This window comes from Crocodylus siamensis, chromosome 4 (genome assembly GCF_052110815.1).
Source record: "Crocodylus siamensis isolate JL-2025a chromosome 4, ASM5211081v1, whole genome shotgun sequence".
Taxonomy (NCBI): Eukaryota; Metazoa; Chordata; order Crocodylia; family Crocodylidae; genus Crocodylus; species Crocodylus siamensis.
In genome coordinates, this window is record NC_143398.1 from 81,491,821 (window position 1) to 81,508,481 (window position 16,661).

A 16,661-nucleotide genomic window follows, 5' to 3' on the forward strand; every position below is an offset into this window, starting at 1 on the left:
AACGGTCACAAGCTGGCAGAGGGTAGGTATAGGCTAGGTATCAGAAAGCGCTACTTCATGGTCAGGGTGGCTAGGATCTGGAACCAACTTCCAAGAGAAGTGGTGCTGACTCCTACCCTGGGGGTTTTTAAGAGGAGGTTGGATGAACATCTTGCTGGGGTCGTTTGACCCCAGTATTATTTCCTGCCACGGCGGGGGGTTGGACTAGATGATCTGCTCAGGTTCCTTGCGACCCTAGAAACTCTGAAACTCTGAAACTTAGAGATGGAATAAAAAATATGCAACATATGTTTCCTCAACCAGTGTTGATATCATTCTAAGTCTATTCAATAGTGTCTTTTCTTAAATTTAATACTGATACAGTGGTTCATTAAATAAATTCACTTTAGTATATCTGACATGCTTTAAGATGTGATATTCTTTAAGAAACAGATGGATCAAAAAAGCTACATCTGAGAGGTCAGAGTGCAGGGGAGATAAAATGAGAATTGACAAAAGTCAAACTGAGTTTGACCTTGCAAAGGTATTAAATAGAAAATGGTTCTTCAACTGTACAAATAAAAAGAGCACAAGGAAAGAAGTGATCCTCCTGTGCAGGGAGCATGGGATAGAGATTAAAGATAATCTAAATATAGCCCAAAAACTAAAAATGAACATGTCCCTCGGTTTTCAGTAAGGACAAGGATGTTGAACATAGGGGTGATGCCAGGATGGTTAATGAGAATGAGGATGTAGAAGTGGAAATTACCACATCTGAGATGGAAGCAAAGCTCAAAGAGCTAAATGGGCAGAAACTGGAAGGAAGGGAAAGGGAAAATGTATACCAGAAAATGCCCATCCTGAAAAATTCTGAAAAAAAGTTGAAAACATAGGTTAAGTGACAAGGATACTCACTACCTCAGTGAAGGGCAATTACCTTGGCTGGTGGGATACTTAATTAGTTTTGGTGAGCTTTCAAGGATGATATACAAAATCTTTCAGAAGATATCATTTTAACAAATTATAGATAAAAACCAAATCATATACTAAAAGTCAAACATCTTCTATAACTTATTTTATTTTTAAAAATATTTTTATCCTGATATATATTTTTGAGTACTGTATACAGAAGCAATTGCATAATAGATCAAAATAAAGTCTTACTCATTTATATTGCATGTGGGGAGGTGTGGGAGAGTGGGAGGTGGGTGTTTGTGTGGGGTGGGTGTGTGCACATGTGTGGGAGGCAGCTACCTGCATGCTTGGTCCCAGAAGCTGGCTGGGGGTAGGGGAAGGGAGGCCAGGGGCGCATGCAGCAGAGCTTGCCCAGTGTAGTGCAAGTATAGTCTGTCCTCCCCCATCTGACCTGTGGCTGCCTCCACAGCACTCTGCATGCCACTTGCTTCCACCTGAGGCAGCCCATGTCACACTCCTGCCCGCATCCGCCAATGGCACTGCTCCAGCCAGGGCCAGTGCATGCAGCTTCCCAGGGCTGCTTCAGCTGCTGCAGCTGCCTCAGTACTGCTTGGCTCCCCCCACCTCCAGCAGTTCCTCTTTCTCCTGCCCCTGCTGCACTGCTCCAGGCCACGTTGAAGCTCCAGCCAGGTGGCTGCTGCCCCAGCATGCAGGGCTCCAGCTCCCAGCTACCCATTCATCTGCCTGCAAGTAGCTGCTTTTCACAGGTGGGCAGAGTGGGTGGAAGGCTACTGGAAGATGGAGATGGAACCCCATATGCTTGGCAGGAACCACCTGGCTACAGCTTCCCTGCACCTGAACTGGTGCAGCAGAGGCAGAAGGAGATGAACCACTGGAGGCGGGAGTAGCTGAGCAGTACCCGGGTGCCTGCAACAGCAGGAGCAGCCCTGCCAGGAAGCTGCATGCACTGAGCAGGACCAGGGAGATGCCATTAGTATACGTGGGTGGGAATAGGCAGGTCTCAGCCCCATGTGGAGCACCATGGGGACAGCCATGGGCTGGATGGGGGAGGGCAGACTGCACCGCTAGGAAGCTAAAAAATCTGTAGTTACATGGATCACTTTTCTGTTTTTATAAATATAAATACTTCATTTGTTATTTTTCAGTCAACTATTACCACCCCCAACTACATACAGCTTCTGGTCCGACCAGGAGCAAGTGGGACAAAATTTGCAACTACTATTAAGTTGGCACTTGATCAGTTTATGAAACCAAACATAATACGTGGTTACCAATGATGGCAGTAGATTGCTTTTAGCCAACCAGGAACTCCCTTCTAGTCCTATATTCCTAAATCTACAGCGTAGTTTCCTGAGGACTTTCATGCAAAAGGAAAAATGGATAATGACTTGTCAGGCAATCTTATAGTAATGACTCACAATGAAAAAAAAAAAACCCTCACAAGATTCTGTAATCCAGCTAGATTATTTGAAACAGTTAAGGCTTTTTATCTGCTAAAATGTTCACAACTAGTCTGATAGCTTGTTTTCTTCCCTCAGGAGCAAATAGCTTTCAGGAAGAAATTCTACTTTCTGCCCACCCTCAACTGGACTTCCATTCTTCTTTCACTCTCAGACATGTTTCCAAAAATATTTTATTTCCATTCTTTTCCAAGTTTTATTCAAGTCACATAATCCACACCACTAAAAAGTCCAAAAGAAAGCACTGTAGAAGGCAGGCTGAGCAGCCAAATAGAAAGGAAAGTGGACTATGTAACAAGCCTCATTCTGTTCCCCATCTGTAATGCAAGACTGGACTTCTTAAAAAGGGTACAATGGAGCAGAATGTAGGCAACTCAGGCACCATGCATCTTTCATAAAACATCTGAACTTCCCATAATGCTTGAGGCTAGATTAGGAGTCAGAGCTGATATTCTTTGAAACAGCTACAGGTATCTATATTAAGTGTGATGATGTTGTGTCATTCAAATTGGATCCTGGAAGAAAACAGCCTCCTAACAATATTTCTTACTGTTTCCAATACACTTCATCTATGATATTACTTGTCTCTGACAAAAAATCTTGTCATGCTTTGTTGACTATTTTAACACGATAAAAAGCCTATGGCCACAGGCTTTTTCTCCCATTTAAAAAAATGGCCCATCCTACCCAAAAATGCCAGATCCACAACAAAGAAAATCGCTGTTTAAATCACCAACTACTTTGTCACAGGAGGGTTTTCCAAAACAAATTCAGTGCATGATCAGATATTCCTTTCCACTATTATTGAACAATTCCCCGCTCTTCCTTCCCCTCTCCAAGAGGGAGGGAGAGGGGAAGAGAGTGGTTTGCTCAGGCTGTCTACCAGCCCTTCTAAATCCCCGATTCCCAGGCAGCCCAGGACCAAAGAACAGTGCCATAGCGAGGGAGGGGTGAGTGGGGCAACTGCCCTGGGTGCCAAAGTGAAGGGACACCAACAGGAACTGCCCAGCCGGGGTGGGGCACAGGACAGAGCCAAGAGCAGCTCATTTGTGGGGAGTGGGGACAGGGGAAGGGCTGCTTCCACCACTGTGTGCACTCCTGGGCAAGCATGGGGGGGCCATGTGCCCCCCAAATCTGTGCACAGGGTGAGATCTGTACACTGAGAGCTTTGCCCTGGGTGCCAAACTTTGTTGCTACAGAACTGCCAAAGAATACCACTAAATGAAACATTTAAAAGATGCAGAGGCAGCTTGAAGGTTTAAAGGGCTGAGAGGCAGCAGGTATCTAATGTTGCCTTTGGGCTCTAGCCACCTGCCAGACAGGGACTTTAAAGGGCCTCTAGGCAGTTCAGGATGAGAATGTAGCCAGAGCAACATCCTTCAGTCTCAATAACAGACTCCCCTGGGGATAGGAGGGAGTTATGGAGCAGCAACCCTTTATCTGCTCCTGGCTAGTGAGCATGCCTTTGTGGCAACTTTGCTGTCTTCCAGCCAGGTCTTATGCACATGTGCCCTTGAATAGGGCTTTATTTTGTTGCACTACAACTTTGTAACACTACAAATATTACTTCTGTCAAAGGCCACTAGCTTATAATTTTTCACTGTATGCGACTCTCAGAAAAACCTTACAGTCCAGCCAACAGGAGGGAAGAGAAAAATCCTACATGTTCTTAACAATCAAAATGGCTTTATCTTCAAAGTTCCTAAAAACACGTAATTTGGTATTTAGTTAATGGAAGCATCCCACATTGGTGCTCATATCTCCTTGGACAAAACTGAAAGTATCTGCAATGCATTTGGAATGGTTGTAGGTTTCCAACTGTAGATAGATGAACATAGATTACAGAAAAGGGAGTCAAATTTGAGTTTTTCCAAGAATGAATTTTCTTTTCTATTCCTGAATTAGCCAAATATAGCTCTTTGTTTTATTAAATATTTAGGTCCAATATCTGGTGCATTTAGGGCAGAACTTGTTTATTTTTTGTCTCCCTGATGCAAACTCTGAATAGTCCAAAAACACAGGCTATGTCCCTGAACTTTGAGTGTTTGAATATCAAAGTAACTCTTTCTCCTTCTACTTTGCCTTGAATTGAAGTTAAAATGCATTTTAAACCTTTTAAGTTACCAGAAGGGAATACTGGATTTTTTTAAAGACTGTTCACAACTTCCAGTGCATAACTTCTGACAGGACTATGTGGTTCATTTCTTTTTTCTGCTTGCATACTGCCTGTGCATTTCAACTCTCCAAATAGTCTTCAGGTCATTGGTTTCTCAGCCAGCTGCTGCAATACAACCTGTGTTATTGGCAGTCAGAAGTACCAATGTGTGTTCAAATATTTATTTTTGGCATATCATTTTCAACAGGTGTCATGTACGGAAAAGAGGCCTGTGGTGTCAATGCATCTGTAGTGGCACAGAGAAAGACATTACTGATTAAAAGATGTCACTTTGATTATCTTGTTCACTGTCCATTTACAGGAAGTCTATTATTATCTGGCACCTATGCCTTTGAGCAAAGGTCTCACCAGCCTATTAACAGGCAATGTGCTAGCCTAACAGATGGCATGATTGTAGCCAGCCTTTTGACAATCTATGTGCACCAACATGGCTTTTTGAGGGCAAGATTCCCAGTCATGAATGTCCAAATTACTGTTCATACAGAAAGTACCCAGCTGTGGTTAAGGCTTATTATTAGGACTGTGATTAAAATTTTTAAAAAAGAAACACATTTTGTAGTTGAATGAGACTGCAGGAGACTAGCAGATTAAAGGATTTTTCAAAGAATTCAAGGAATAGCAAAAACAATCCTTTCTGCTGTGTGAATATTTTTTTATGAGAAACCACTTATTTCCCCCCCTAAATTTTGAGGCCAGAAAATAATTCCTAAATTGGTCATATGTAAAACCACTGAAATAAAAAATAAAATACGAGTATTGGTATAAATGGGTGCCTCTACACATACAGTCAATAGGCGTGTCCACACATTGTGTAGACATTTGGTTCCCTAGGGACAACTACCAACAGCACACCTTGAGCTGTGACTAGTTGTCCCTGGGGCTGGCACTGGGCTGGCCCCAGCAGTCTTATGTGGGGTCTTGGGGGCCTTCCAGGCCAGGCTCTGCTTTTGGGCAGTGTACACTGTCAATGCATACACTACTTTGTTGTTTTTCTCCATGGGTTTTTTTGACCCCTGAATATCCAGGGGTCAAAAAAAAAAAAACCCAAAAAAAACCTTTCATGCTGCTCCCTTACAGTGCAGAGACCAGGTGAACATGCAGTATGCGGTGCCACAGACGCAGCTGCAGTGCGACATACTGCACAGCCGTGCTCATCTGGACATGACCAATGTGACTAAATAAGCTCAGGAGCAATTTGCACCAGAGTAAACAATTCCTCAGCATAGTGTCTACATATGCACTGAGGACAGCAGCAATTTGAGCCAGGAAGCAGTTTAGGCCACAGCTGCTCCTGCCCTGCTCTGCCCCCTCTGTACCAGCCAGGAGAAGCCCCAGGCTCTGGCTGCAGCTGCCTGGGTCCCAGCCTCACTCCATAAAAGTTTGACCTGTGCTTTTTCTGCCCCCACACTTATCTGGCCCTAAGCAATCTGCAGCCTGTTGACACAGCCCTTCAGGAAGCTGGCCCGAGAGCCTATACCTATTGCACCATGGATGCTCCTCACCTTCCCCCCCAGCAGCAACAGCCAGGGTACCATGTCCATGAGATGCCCACAGACTACCTTCTTCACCCCCTGCAGTAGGGCATCTAGGCAGTCACCCAGGGCCCCCACAGTCCCTCCCAACAACCCCCCCAACCCAAACGTGCATCATCAATAAACCACCCTCATCCTGATAAAACCAAGTACTGTGTCTATTTATAAGTGCTGTGGGGGAAAAGTAAGGAGAAGATAGCTATGATGCAGAGCCTGGAGAGAGGGTCTGGATGCCATGGTGAGGCTGGCGGGACAAGGGCTAGTCCAGGGGTCAAGGCAGACACTCTACAATCTGCTTAGCCTGTTCCCCCTCCTCCTCCATGAGGCCAAGACCAGCAGGGCCTGTGTGGGGAGCTGGCCCCTCCACAGGTATCTCCTACTCAGTGGCCACAAAGATCTGAGATAAGTGGCAAACAGTGGGTGAAGTGGGGGCTGAGGGGGCAGGCACTGGGAGCCAGGATCTGGATCAGGGGCTACACCTGCTGCCATGGCCACTGAAGGGCCTGAGGTAGGCTTGCAGGTGGTGACCAGATATCATCTGGGACCAGGGCCTGGATGCATTAAGACAGACATCACCAGGGTCAGCGCTGCATCAAGAATACGCTGATTTTCCTCAGTGGCAGCTGCCACCCAGTGCACCATGTCATGCTGGGCCTCCACTAACTTCTCCTGGCCACCACCTGCCCTTCCTTCCCCGCTGTCCTTCCCCGTGGCCACTGCGCCGCGGTCCCCACGCCTTCCCCGGCCCTGGGGAAGGGGTCCTGCGGGGCCGCCGAGGGGCGGGGGGCTGCAGGCGGGAAAGTCGGTGGCCACGGGGGCCAGTGGGCACCCGCCCATGAGGCTACCCCTCGCCCCGCTCTCCCTCAACCTACCTGGTTGATCCTGCCAGTAGCATATGCTTGTCTCAAAGATTAAGCCATGCATGTCTAAGTACATACGGCCGGTACAGTGAAACTGCGAATGGCTCATTAAATCAGTTATGGTTCCTTTGGCACCGGGGCACCGAATGTGGACACTGCCGCCTGGAGCTGCACGGTTCTCCCCTGCAGGAGGGTGTGGAGCACTGCATAGGCATTGTGGTCTGACCACTCCATGACCTGCCACATCCCATGGAACTTGTGGAGCCAGTGGTGGTGCCAGATCCGACTCTCCTCAAGCCACATCTCAAAGACAATGATCAGCCACCTTTTGAACCTTTCTGATATTCCAGTGTTGTCCTATTTATAAGTACCCTTAGCTTGTGATCATTCATATATAATTATGTAACCACCCTGTAGCAACTTTATCTAACACCTATTTCTCCAAAACATTTATTCAAGTTCAAGTATACTATGTCCCCTGCATTCTCTTCATCCCATTCCCTTAAGTTGTTTTGTTCTCTTGTTATTCTACTATATTATATGTTATTTTGTTCCCTCATTTTGAGCCACACTGGGTGCATCTCCATATGATATTATTGCACCTGAATAAACTCCAGCTCAGTTTGTGCCTGAGTCAACTTCTCCCAGGTACATTTTCACATGCATCCAAGACTGTAGCAATTTGAGCTCGGGCATCTTCACATGTACCTGAGATCAGCTGACCCAGACCAGAGGGTCTGGGGGGGTCAGCCCCAGGATCCAGGTGGCAGTGTCAGGCAGCATAGGAGCTGGCAGGGGCACAAGGGTGCTACAGTGTGGAGCCTGCCATGAGGCAGCCCCTGCACTGTAGCACCCTCATGCCCCAGCAGCCCTAGTCATGGTCTACATGTGCATTTGAATGGACATAAGTACTCTGACTGAAGGACAGTACTTGTATCAGGCAGTACGGTCCTATAGCAGAGTTAATTAGTTTACTGTGCCCTAGTACGGATGCATATGTAGACTGTGATGCTGTACTGTGGAGCTAATTAGTCAACTCTTCAGTAAAGCACACCTGCAGATGTACCCACTGAGACTTTGTTGGGACAGGCTGCATGTAATATAAATGAATATACAAACAAATGCACACTTTGCTAAAGGAAATCAAATTAGTCCAGCATGATTTGTTCTTAACAAATCCAAACTGGCTGCTATTGATCGACCTTTCCTTTTTCCGGTGTTTACAAACAGATTTTATAAATTGTTTTAGTAGTTTCTTAGGTATTGAAGACAAGCTGACCTATAATTCCCCAAGACCTCCTTTTTCCTTTTTTTTAAAGATGTGCATTATATTAGCCATTTTCCAATCCTCATCTATCTCCCACGATTTTGGAAATAGTGTTTTCAATGGCTCCAAGACTCCTTCAGCCAGTTCCTTCAGCATCTTGGGATGAATATTGTTAGGCCCTGGATGCAACTCCATGAGACATTTACTGCACAGTAGCCTGATTGGCTGCATAGTAAATATTGCCCATTTACATGTGTGCACTATTACGTTGGAGTAAAGTAATTTACTCTGCAGCAAGACAGTACTTGTAAATACAGGATAATATTTGTAAATACAAGTACTATTTTACTCTTCAGCAGCACACACAGACACTTCCCTGCCTGGCTGGGGCACAAGGGTACTAGCCCCACACTGAAGCACCCTTGTGCACCAGCTAGCCCCTCCACAGCACATGGAGCCAGGGGAAGTAGCCCTGGGCTGGCAGGCTGATCCCTGGTGGGGCTGCTCTGACCCGGCTTAATGTGCTGTGGTCCTGGGCACGCATGCAAATGGTGTCCCCAGAGCAATAAGCTCTTGAGTTTATTGCTTCACAGTAATATCACATGTAGGTACACCCATTGAAAACAGAATTTGGCCCCAAAAAAGCCTGTAAAGTGAAAGCTGCTTTAGAAAAACATGAGAGAACATTATAGCAGTGAAGGCATAATTTCTTTTCTTTCAATGTTACTATTGTTATATTTTGTTTTAGAAAAACCCAATTATTTGGATTCAGAATGTAAAAATAAGAAAGAGCTATTACAGCAATTTTGTGCTAAAGGTATTATACATTAGTCAGTCCCTAACTCTGTGTGATAGCAAATATTTAAAAAAACAGAGGTGGAATCAACTTTAAATAAATTCTAATGCTGAATTAAATGTTATACTGCATATGCAGAACAAAGAAAACAAAATGAACATTAATTAGGAAAATAAAATTTAAAAAATAACCACTTGCCTGCTTCAAATATGCTCCACATGACAAACAGACAGTTTTCATAAAACCAGGTATTTTCTGTCTGTCTTTCTCAAAGACATTATTATAGGTAGAGGCCTGAAGTGTCATCAGTATTGACTCTTCAACATTTTCCTCTATAAGACTGTTTTTAATTGTTTGAAGTTCAGCAAGGTTATAAGCATTTACACTGGAAAAGGCTGCAGTTTCACCTAAGTTAACATTTCCTCTACTCTAAACTAACATAATTTAAACTTTAGTAGTTGCACTAAAATATATATTTTAATTCTCAACAAAGCTTCACATAGTTTGAGGCTTCTTTGCAAAAATCCACAACCTAAAACTATTTTCCCTAAGCACCTTCAAGAAACAATCTCATACATTTTAAATTTCATATTTAAAAAAATTTGGTACTTTTTTTGGTCAGGATATTTTTTTCAACCCTTCCCTTCATGGTGAATTAAAACTAACACATTTTCTATTAATAATATTTTTCTTTGTCCTCTTCACAAAGAAAAAGAAAATTAACTGAATTGAGCATTTCCCTTGGGTCTCCTTCTTGAAAAAAACCAACTTGCATTTTTCTGTAATCCAGCTGTGATTATAGCCATTCTGTGAATTATCAGGAAGAAGCTGCTAAACAGTATTATATTCAACATCCAAGGTGTACATTAGCAAAAGAAGGCTCTCTTATTCTGAGGCATACGCTTACAAAAGAAGCTGTTTCCATACAAAACATTTGTTTACCAAGGGATTACAAGATATCCCATAATACAATCATAACACTTAAAGAATGTGTGTGTGCGTGTGCACATGAGCATGTGTGTATTAGGTTATGTAATTTTGCAGTGATACTCTACAGTATTTTCTCATTGTTTTGTTCAATACACTTTTAAATGTAGGCACCTTAACCCCTCCATCACAGGGCTCCTTAAAACAGAAAGGTTGTTTTATATATAGGGGGAATACACACACACACACACACTTTTACAGCTACTTAAATTTGTTACTATAAACTTTGTATAACTCTGCACACAAAAAATAGCATCTGCCAAATTTTGAAGATTTGTCACACAGTTATATCCTTGTCACACACTGACATGATTCAGGTACAAGGCAAATGAGATTTCTTTGCTTTCACTGCACTACTGTTTCATTTGATTGTCTTTTCCAAGTCTTTGGAACACACTCATCTTGATATTTTTTTTATTTGAGAGGAGTGAGGTAGATGTGTCTTTGATTGTCTTTTTCTCTTTTGATTGGCAATATTCTAATAGTGAAAGCTTCTCACATCTTTCATATACTCTGCTATGTAAGCACAATGGGCACGCCATTTGTTCCCACTCTGTTTCTCCTATTAGTATGTAGTTTTGTGTTTCCTTTAAACTGAAAGAATACGTATGTATTGGATGCAATAAGTACTGCCCTTCCAGTAGAAAGGATCAGCAAGATGGCTCAACTGTAATTCATTTTGGACAGTTCTTTTCTTATATTTCTAGAATTCTAGGGGAAGAGAGTCCCAAGTTTCATATTTTATTGCTATAGGTTGCAGTAATCTTTTACTAGTATGTAAATCACTAACATTTGTGTCAAGGAGCTTTGACTTGTTCATCAGTTCTGATACGTTAATCCTGACATACCTATAAGGCACAGGATTAAAACAAATTCACCTTGACTTGCTCGGCAAGTTTACTCACTGAATTATCCCTAGCAAGCATTTTCTTTTTGCTATCTATATACATACATACATATCTAGGATATATTTTTGTCCATGTCACTATGTCAAACTAAGCCCTTGGTTGCTACATTTTTCTCATACCAATTAATGTGCAGGATGTTCTTATTATCATACATCTCCAAAAAGAAATTGCATCTGCCAAATCCATCTCTGGCCCTTGCACTGACTTTACGACAATTCACTGCTATCAGAACATCCTGTCATATAACTACACTCTACTAACTGAATGGTAATTTGCAGAGGAATAGCCTATATGGCACTGACTGGTTTTGAGTGACCAATCTCAAATGGAGAGAGATTTTGAAATGTAAGGGTAAATTTTATCACTCTTGGTTTCTTCCCTCCTCATCTACTCTATTCCATGCACACATACCCACACATATTACATCAACAGTTCCCAATTATGATGAAGAGATTGTGTATGGAACTGCTGTTTTAGGTGAGTAGTAGCATAAACTGGACAAATCGAGACTTCACAGCTTATTACCTGTCATATGAAACATACTTGGGATTTGCTTTTTGCAATATCTTGGTGACCTACCGTGTATTATATGACAAAAATTATTTTGGGGGTAAAAAGGGCACTAATATATTAGCACTTGGATTCTAAAACTAATCCTTCCTCAGTTCCCCCTTTTTCTTAAACTAGTCATTTAGGTTATATTTGCACTGTTCTTTTGGTGTGACCTTAAAAAGTCACCCTCAATGAACCCAAGCCACAGAAGTCACTTTGGCCTATTTAGGGTACATATAGACATTTAGGAAGGTAAGGGGGATTTTAGATCACATTAAAAAAGGCCAACTACTCCAATTTCATTTGGCCCCCTGTCAGAGCTTCTAGGGCATGACAGAACTGTCATGGGGAGGTTTAATTTAGGGGTTTAGCATATAAACAGTTAGTAGGTATGGGCTTAAGGTAGCCTTCAAACTCAAGCATAACTATCTGTGAAGACATAGACAAAGTTACTAAATGAACGTAGCTTAAATTTTGTTTATAAAACCGAGGCACTTAGAAGAGATTAGCCCCTTTAAATCTGATTTACAGGAAATGGAATAGATTGGAAAGACAGGATGGAGTATGTCCAACAACCAGAAACAGATCCAGAGTTTTATAAAAGCGGTGTGCTTACAGTCACTGGTGCTGTAGGGATGGCTGCACTCCTGATTCCCTCAGTCTCCTTCCCTTGCTCCCCTTGGCCAGGGCAGTTAGATGGTGCTACCAGAGCAGCAGCAGAGGACTTTGGTCCCAAGCACTCCCTCCCTCCCTTCCACTCCATGCTCAGAGGCAGGTCCCTGCCCCTTCCCTCCCCTCTCTGTTTCTTCCCTTGCCTGCTGCTGCTGGTGTCTGCACTGGAGTGAGACCAGGATGAGGGGAACCCTGGTCTCACTCCTGCTGTGCTGGGCAGAAGCTGAGCTTATCTGGATTTGTGACATCAGTGGCAGGTGGGCACATTCTGCCTCTCTGCATTTGCTCCCAGACTAGATAGGGAGCAGGCAGAGAAGGGCAACATGCCTGCCTGCTGCCACAGACCCAGACACAGTATAGTCCCCCTGCAGCCCAGCTAGAGTGGGCAGAAGCTCCTCCCAGCCCTAGGACAGCATAGGGACTGGCAGTAGCAGGCAAGGGAGGGAAGGGGAGGGAGAGGAGTGATCACCTTGAGCTAGTACTAACAAGGTTCAACATTTGAGTAGCTCTAAATGCAAGATATAAGAAGGCCTTTTGAGACTTAAGTTCTTGACTGCTGCTCCAATGGCAGGGTTGGAAAGGAGTGGTGCAGCTGCACCCAGGGTGCATCCACCCCTGTGAACAAATCATTTTCTGAAGGACACACTAATCTCGATATTTTTCACTTGGGATCAGAGAGGTAGATGTATGCTTTTATGCTCTTAGCTTTTCCTGTAGTAAAACCTGCTACCACTCCTAGCAGCAACAACAGTCACGAACATTTCATATAATCGTCAGTATGAATATACACAATATTCTTCACGGTAGCAATTTTATTCCACAACCACCTATGTAGAGATACGACCAATCTGGTGCCAATAACATCTTCATTCATTTCTAAAAACCAATGCATCAGAGAGCCTGAACAGCAGAGACTCAGGAAGCCTCCTGACGCTTATTTCATTATAGCACATAACGTTAATGTTACGAGTCAGCTGGCTTCTGATCCACAGGTAAATGGTGTATATTTCCTGAAGACTAATTTTAGTGAGAAATATCTGCTACTTTTTTACCTTTATTCACTAGTTTCACACTGCAAAGTGCTGTGGGAAAATAAACACCATATTATTCTACTTTCTCCCCTGAATCCTCTCAGGATCAAAACGAATCAAAGTCACAAATCAATCTTTTCAAAACTGCCATTTGTTTTACCTTCAATCTGCCCAGACAAATCAATCTTTAGCACAGGAATTTTTTTTTTAAATGGTTAGATAGCCAATAGATTCTGTAAAACAAATACATGAAATTTGAGCTGTTGCCATGTGTAAACACAGAAAATCTTTATGCTGTAGGCAAATCTCTATACAAGAGCACACCAAGAACAGGCTTACAGCATTCAGAAAACAAGTGGCCTGAAAGACAAAGCTCTTCAACTTTTACACTGATAAAGTTGCTCAGCATCACCCTACCACACATTATATTTCATGCACTTTTAATGCTAGCAACTGCCTATGGCAGAACAAGTTATGAAAACATGATTTTCTCTCAACACATTTTTGTTTGGACCTTTCTATTCTACAGTCAAAAGTGTCTAAATTTAAAAAATGTTGGGATTTTTCCCCTAGAGGGGATTAACTGAGGACAGGGAATCAATAAGTTCAGATAAAGTCTCAGACCATGAAGATGTAAGTCAGTATAAAAGTCCAGTTGCCTAAAATAAATCTTACACGATAACTAGGTATATTTTTACTACTTGGATCAAATCAAGTTAAAGGTGACTCTAGGCTTACTGATAATATTTTCATTCAGATGGATAGTTTTGATCAGTTTTAGGTTAATGTTTTAGGTTAATGTTTTAGGCTGTGTGGGGACCCCCTGTCTGTGAGACTGACCGTGGGGGACCGCCCCCCCCCAGCTGCTAACTGGTCGGTGGGGGGGGGCACATGCCCCATCTGACTAAGGTGGCACCAGTTGCCCATGCAAAACAGTAGCAATTGTGCTTCTGGCTTCACTGCTGCCACCAGTAGTGGAACTCCTGATGGTGCCCTGTGCCTCCCAGGGCCCTGCCACATGTTCAAATTAAAGCAGAAAAAAACCCAGCTATGGAGTTGTTACACATTTTCAAGCACTAACTTTGTAGCTGGTTGGCTCTTTTTATAGCTGGATAGTTATTTTCATCATGTGATAATGACCTAGCATGTGAGGCTGGTCTAAATATATTGAGCAATTAACCAACTAATTGCATAATTTATGCAACACGTAGCAGAGGCACTAGAGAACTTAAGCATCCATTGGCAGACGAGGTTCTTTGGGTGAATCTGATATCTTTTATTAGACCAACTTAAATAGTTGAAGAAAAAAATTCTTAGCTAGGCTTAGAAAATAAATGTTAGTGTTGAGTTTAGCTTCTTTCTTTTTCATGTTGTATAAGTTTCCATTTCAAACAGCTAAATTCAATATCTTCCATGTTACAACCTACACCCCTCAGGCATACATTTACACTTCTGAACCCCAAGGGGCAAATACTAGGGAGACAAAAGAGCTCTTAAAGGAATCATGCTGGCACAAGAACGAATAATTAAACCTTCCACATATCGATGCAGACTGGGAAATACAGTAAGGTTTGTAAAGTATCAGAGGAGTTTTAGGAAGTCCTATCAACATGGTAATGTGGAAAAGTAAACAACCTAATTTTTCAATAGGACTTGACAAATTATGAAGGTGATTATACAATAAGTTTGCCTAGGAAAGTAGGAGTGTAGATTCAATGACCCAAAATATCCCTTCCAGTCTTAAGTTATCATGATGAATGCAGGACTAAGCAGCTCTGCAGTAACAAGTATGCTTTCTTCAGAAATGACTCTTTCCCAAGGTCCAAAACAGATTACAAGGAATGTACTACTTCTGATTTCATGTTTTGTTTAATTTTTTTAAAAGGCATTGGAGATTCTTCTTGGGATTATGTCACTACAATAAGGACTCCCTTTCTCATCCCCTTCTGAATACATGGTTAACCCAACCATTAAGGACTGGATTCATTCAAGCTAGTAATTTTAGTTGAAAAACTCCAATCCTCATTAAATACATATCACACAATCAAATGATTTATTTCATATACTGAGGAAGTGGTTATTACTTTCAGATAACCAGATGTTAATGTACGGATCTATTAGTGAGGTTCAGTTGCAAACAGATGTAAAGGAAATGTAATAAAAATGTATTATCAAACTCCGTAATGTAAAACCAACCTACAATTTAATCAACTGAATATGCATGGAGAAACAAAGCCATCTTCATGAAAGTATTCCTCAGAACTCTGGCATCAAGAAGCAGCATGACACAGACCAGAAAGTAACACAGTCTTGAGCAGTTACATTGCATTTTAAATGAGATTGACTGGCTAACTTTTGTGACTTGGTTTCTGTATTGTAAAGCATTGACCAGATGATAATTTACTTGCATATTATGCATACTTCAGATATGGAGATAAATACTTAGGGAACTTAAAGGAGGTGGAAATTAAAAAGAGAAATAAAGAAAAGAGTGAAAATAAGAAAGGATCTCTATAAAAGGTCTCAGAACAGAAGCCAAGCAGAGAGTGCCTGGAAACATCTAGTCTAAGGTGGATCATTATTACACTAGAACTTTGAGATTGATCAATCACTCAGTTTTTCTTTGTTTCCATGCCTCTCTACGTGAAGCATATAAAACCTGGATGACTTACAGTCTGTGGAAGATCACACAATGCTGGATTTCCTTGCTCCCTGGTGCATTTAGAAATGATCAGCTTCATTCAAAAAAAAAAAATCCATGTCACCTAGAAAAGCAAATAAAAATGAGTGCTTAGAGTGCAGGTGTGACCTACTCCCTCCAGGAAATCCAGCGAGTTTTTCAGGTCAGTAGGAAGATAGCCAGAGTCATGGCTGTGACCACTCCTCCTACCTGTTCATCTCTACTCCCTTTTTGTATCCCTGCATGGTGAATGTTTTGTGGTCCCCATAACAAAAATTACTGCTGTAAAATGTTTTTATGTGTTTGTGGTGACTATAAATATATCCCTACTTCCTCCTCCTCCTCCATGCACTCACAGTTGATTAGCATACAATGCACCCCACACTCTAACAACCTCTTTACTATACACAAAAGCCTTTTTTGATGATTTTTTTTGGTTAAAAAAACCCCAAACCCTAAATTATTTGGGACAGCTGTCCTCATTGTTCACACTAAATACAGATTGCTCCTATGCCACCAAATATTTCCTATACCTCTCTCCATTTATGTTTCCCTTCCATTGTGCTGAGCAGTCCAAGGGAAGAAGGGTAATGCCACAGAACAATCTTATTATGCAAGGAAAAAAGGATTCTTCAAGGTAATATCTTTTATTAAAGCAACTGTAAAAAAGCACTCAGTGCCCAAATTGTATCCAATATCTCTTTCAGTTGGTCCAAACAAAGTTATCTGCAAAAAAAACCCTTGCTTTTCTCATATTTGTTGGATCATCAGAATTACAAGACTCCGACCCTACGTATTTCCCCAGTTAGCTTTCTCTAGTGCAGT

The 16,661-nt window shown here is 42.2% G+C and overlaps 1 long non-coding RNA gene across 1 annotated transcript in view; it reads right to left on the bottom strand.

Moving 5' to 3' along the window:
• The window catches only part of LOC149865904 (uncharacterized), a 119,929-nt gene extending 104,038 nt beyond the window's left edge, over positions 1 to 15,891 (bottom strand). The window contains exon 1 of the long non-coding RNA XR_016441795.1: positions 15,829 to 15,891. This is a non-coding gene — a long non-coding RNA (uncharacterized LOC149865904). The remainder of the gene's footprint in view (positions 1 to 15,828) is intronic.
• Positions 15,892 to 16,661: the final 770 nt, after the last annotated feature.